This window comes from Echinops telfairi, unplaced genomic scaffold (assembly GCF_000313985.2).
Source record: "Echinops telfairi isolate 266 unplaced genomic scaffold, ASM31398v2 ScPeMD7_23;HRSCAF=83, whole genome shotgun sequence".
NCBI lineage: Eukaryota > Metazoa > Chordata > Mammalia > Afrosoricida > Tenrecidae > Echinops > Echinops telfairi.
In genome coordinates this window covers 88,890,792-88,896,477 of record NW_022103920.1, presented here as the reverse complement: position 1 = coordinate 88,896,477, position 5,686 = coordinate 88,890,792, and positions in this window count along the sequence as shown.

Here is a 5,686-nt window from a genome sequence, read left to right as displayed (position 1 = left end):
CCATTTCCAGAAAAGGGAAGCCCTATGCCCCCCTCACAGAACCAAGTCTTAAAAGCCCTTGTATCTCTGCGGTATACGCTTCCTAGAAATACTTCCTGACAGGCACGATCCTATGACCAGGGACCTTTCACATTTAAAATAGTGTTTGGTGAATCCATCCTCTCTCTGTCTTTCACAAACTATAAGGTTTAATAGCGATTAACACTAGACCACAGCACTTTCAAATTAACGATAGCCCTGCCAGTTCTAATTGGTATTCTAATTAGCCCAACCAATTCAACTAATTAAGAACATTAAACTTTTTAACAAAGGCTATCTTGCTTTGTGTTGTAAAATGGAATTTCCTAGGGGTGGCGGTGGAGGAGACTGGGGCCAGGAACAGCCTAGGCTGCCATGACAGCCCCTGTTTGGTGAAGCCGTCCAGAGTGTGGTGTCCAGCAAGAGGGGAATGGCCAGATGCCGGCCTTTGATGGGGTGAGGGCACAGAGCAGCCTGGCTATCTCAGAAGGGTGGACATAAGTCTGTGTGGAGATGGCACCCTAAGGTCCCTGTGCCTGCTGAGAGTTCTTCTAAGTGACCCTAAGGGCAGCCCAGCCCTGTGCTGGTCGACAGTGAAGAAGAACCACGAATGGTTGGGCCTGATTTGGAGTATGACCTTCAGTACCGAGAAAGGGGATTAGGGCTCCAGAACCGAGTCTCTGCAACACCAAAATAAGTGGACAGGAAGAGAACTCTCTTCTGTGGGCCTGTTTGCCCTGGGGCAGGAAAAGCCGAGCAGGTCGCAGTTATCCTCCGGGACTCCTTTATGACGTCCCATACTTGAGCCGTCAGCAGAAGGAGCTGTGGGCTCTTCTTTCAACATGTGTTTCCCAATTCTGTCTACTCTCCATTTCCCCCACAGAGCCACGCCTGTCCCGAGCCACTGAGTCAACATTTTAGCCAGTGCTCCTTCCCAAAGTCTCAGATCAGCACTCGCATACCCCTGGCACCCGATGCCTCCGTTGCTGGGACAACAGCATGGCTCTGAGCCGTGGGCGTCTGCAAAAGGCTGGGTTTTGCTCACCGCCCTCACGCAAGAGTCACGTGAGCCTGCTCAAAGTCTCTCTAGGCCTGCCCGCTCCTTGTAAGGTTTGGAACCCGTACCTCTTGGGTCCTCAGGACTGCGACCTGCTCCTGGTTTCTTCATTTCTTTGTCTTGGTCATTGCTTCCCAAGGCTGGAGGTTTCCAGTAGGTACCAAAAGTGGAGGGTCAGACCTCCCTGTGCCGGCCACATGGGGCTGCATGTCTGTATTAGGAACCACTCAAAGACACTCACATGTCCACTCCCTAGCTTAGTGTGAAGTCCACGGGGTCTTGAAGGCTTGTGAGGAACCATCCAAGATATAATTGGTCTTTATTTGCTCGAAGCAGCACGAGCGAAGGAGACCTAGGGAACAAACCTGGAGCTGGGCTGCAGGGTTGGTCGGACTGCTGCCAGGAGCTACGACTTCTGAGCCGTGAGACCAGAACACTCGGGTGGCACCCGGCTTCCATTACGGAATTTTCTGATCGAGTAATAGATTCATGAATCTTGATCTAAAAGGGATGAGATGTAAATCAGAATTTCAAATTTTCACAGACTCTAGACTTACTGGTCTTATGACAATCAAGGTGTGTTGGGGGGGATACGTGGGCTATCAGTCTGAGAAAATCTTTGAACCACAAGCTGAAATCATACTTAAGTTATCGTTAAACCACACAATGGATGTGCTAAAATAGGAATCAATGGTTCACATAACTTTGCACTCTTTTAGAGAATGATCTATATGAGAGCAAATGACCAACAGTAACTCTAAGACACAGAGGAGAAGTTTGGGGGCGAGCGAGTCTGAGGCAATGGTGGGTACAACAAGATGGTTAGAGAGTGCGAAAATGGAGACACCAGATGAATAAGGCAACCGCTGTTGTTGAGTTGCACTTAGAGACTGATGAGTGTGTGCTGTTATGAATATTTTCACAACATTTTAAATGTAAAACACGGACTTGATCATTCAGTTTTTACCAGGCTAAATCAAAATATTGCTAACAAGTCATGGAAATATTTATTTTTGAAAACATTCAAAATGTGAAGCTATGGTTTCTGAACATAACCTCCATAGAGGTCTCTTCACTTGTGGAGGCCAGGCTGCTTCCTCTCCAGCCCTGCCTGCAAGAATGATGGGTTCTTCAAATGACAGCAATGTCGGCCGCCTCCAGCCTCTCAAGCCATGCTCCCTTTAAATGTTCTTGGAAGAACTTACGGAACAAGAAGCCTGAGGGGTAAGACTAAGACTGTAGGGCCATTGGAATAGGGCTTCACAGTTAAATTCTCCTAGGACAGCCCTTGCCACCTTTGAAGAGGGAGCACGTGCATTGCCATGGAGCGTGGGTGCAGCTAGAGGAGAAAATGCCATGCGGCTTTCCTGGCCTTTCTCTTAAAAGTGCAGTCCTCCATTTCGGTCACAGTTCTAACAGTGAGCCCTGTTATCCTCCTGTGTCCTCAGGGAAAATCTACCCAAGATTCCTTCTTAGAAATCCCAAAGCAACAAGCACCATGACCTTCAACATTGACCTCTCTGGCTTGAGTTTAACTGGCCAGCTGATCCCCTTGGGAGCTACTGCTTTGATTGGACCTTTGTTTCTGGATCATATTTGTAAATCTAAGACTTGTCCCCATATATAATCCATTCCATAAGATCCTCTTCCTTAGCATTAATATTACTTAATAGACTGATGGAAAAATCTGGTCTTTGAGCAACCTGGTTTTCTTTACTATCCTTTTTTCCCTTCACGACACCCTAAGGAGACTAAGACAAATGTCTTACAGAGATGACTTGTCTACAGCCATCCACCGATGGCAGAGACGTGCTCTAACCATTGTGTTTGGAATAAACCATGCATGTATATTCAGGATATGTTTTGACTTGTCCGCTGTAACTCTATCCCTTAGCACTTTTAAACCATTGGATTATGATAAAATTATAATCTCCTGACCATGAATATATATATACACACATACACATATATAATTGGTTTAAGGCAGTTTCCTACAGAGATAACACTTGAACATATAAAGTATGACTAGAGTGAATGAGAAATGGAATTCTTCATTTTATTTAATCTTAATTATTTTCTCATTCAATTTAAAAGCTAATATTTGATCTGATTCTTGGAAATTTTTAACAACTGCTAGATATGAATTTATTTTTCTATGGAAAATTTCATGAAATCTAAATACAAATCAAGTATTTCTGATAAAAATTAGCATATAAATTGAGATATGCTGTCATGTAAAACAAACACCAGATTTCAATGGCTTAGTACAAAAATAGAAAATTATTTTATGTAAAATACCTCATTGGTAAATTTTTATACTGGATATATATTTAGCATATATTGAATATATGCATGCATAATAGTTTGGATATGTTAGGTTGAGTCAAATATATTGCTAAAATGAATAACTTTTTATTTTTTTTTACTGTAGATACCAGAAAAATTTAAATTACATTTGTGGCTTCACATTGTAGCCCCACTGGAATGTGCTGGTCTCAGTTCTAAACCAAGTGTCCACAAGTCACTGTCTACAGGGCACATTTAGTCCACCACCTGTTTTGGTGCACGCTGAGGGCCAAGAAAGGTTTTTACATTTTTGAACGGTTAAAGAAAATGAAAAGAGGAATATTATTTCATGACATTAAAATTATATGAAATTCAAATTTTCATGCCCATAGATAAAGTTTTATGAAACTTTCCAAATAAAATTTCATTTATCTGTGAATGATTTCACATTACCATAGTATAAAGGACTCAATGGTTTGCCCAATCTTTAAGTCTCTACTATCTGGCCATGTTGATAACAAATTTGCTGACTCCTTTACATACATCTCTGTGTATGAATTATAAGACAATGGAAAAAATGCCCCTTTTTGGCATCTTTCATAAAGTCAATGATCATAGAATGTAACTTTCATTACCTTTAATAGGAACAAGATTCATTCTAATTGCTGCCTTGAACCTTCTTAGCTATGAGACCAGAAGAATTAGATGGTGTCCAGCTGCCACTACTGAATGTTCATCGAAAACTCATTTGAGGAAGTCTGATTTAAAAGGGATAAAATGTAGATCAGAAATCAAATCTTTTGCAGATTCTAGACTTATTTGTCCTTTAAATACTGGGGTATGTAGGAACCCTGAGACTATCATTCTGAGAAAATCTTTGAACCACAAACTGAAATTAAACTTTAAGTTATCTTTAAGCCTAACAATGGTTGAGCTAAATTAGTAAAGAATGGTTCGCATGAATTTCGCACTCTTTTAAAGAATTGTTTATGTAACATCAAATGGCCAATAGTAACTCTAGCCCACAGAGCCACTAGCAAGTCCCAGTCAATGGTGGCGACAAGGTGGGCAGAAAAAGGGATGGCTGGCAGCGACATTATTGGATGGCACATGTCGAAACTGATGATGGGGCATATATGCCACTAGGTATATTTTCAGGAAACTTTAAAATGAACTCTCAAACATGGACTTGGTCATTTGATTTTTAGGATACTACAATATTGCTACAAAATCATAGAAACCTTTATGAAACAAACATCTCAACATGTGAAGGTATTGTTTCTCAATGCATCCTCCATCCAGAGCTAAACACTTCTAAAAATAGTGTTTCCAAACCTTTGGCTTTTCTCCAAAGAATTCCATGCTCTTTGATTTATACTATGTCAAAGCAGCAATTTCAGCATCTTCAAGGAACTCAAGTCAGACCTTTTAAGCATTTATTGATTTCTGGAAACCAGAACAAAACTGATCAGGCAAAATCAGGATGTAGGGTGGCTGAGAAAATGCAAAATGTGCTTTGAGCACAAAATGTAACCAAAACACAAAAGCAAATAAGTGTGCCACCATGACATTGATTGTGACTCACACAGACCCTATAAATTATTTCTGAAGCTGTTAAACTTTATGGAAGCAGATAGCCCCATGTTTCCCCTGGGACAGTGGTGGGCTTGAACCATTGACCTAGTGATTAGTGGTCTCAAACTGATCTGCCAGTGCCACTTGAGCTCCTTGCAATGTTGACAGGGATAAACAGATCAGGATAAATTATATTTTTAAAAATCCAAATTAATTTTTAAATTATAGTGGACAAGAAACAAAAATGTATGTTCCTCCAATAAGGTTAGAGGCATGCTAGTAGCACAATAGTCAAGTTCTTTGCTGGTAACCTAAAGGTTGACTATTCAAACCCAACCAGAAGCTACATGGGATGCAAAGCCCTGGCAATCAGCTCCCCAAATAATTACAAACTAGAAAAACCCACGTGGCAGTTCTACTTTGCTTTGTAACACAAGACAAATCAACCCAACAACAACTAACAGCAGTAACAAGCGTGGAGCACAATCTCCGAAGAAAGAGTCTGGAGCATTAGCTTGTGACAACTCCTGCGGTTTCCTGGGTGAACTCGGACTGGCACTCCAACAAGGCCAGTGCCCTGGGAGGCACAGTTGCTGGGCAGTGGCACAGAGCCTTGCTCTCAGAAGGGCCCCACACTTGATTTAATGCTCTGCTTTCCCCATATTGAAATTTTTTTAAAAAACATTTTATTAGGGGCTCATACAACTGTTATCGCAATCCATACACACATCAATTGTGTAAAGCGCATTT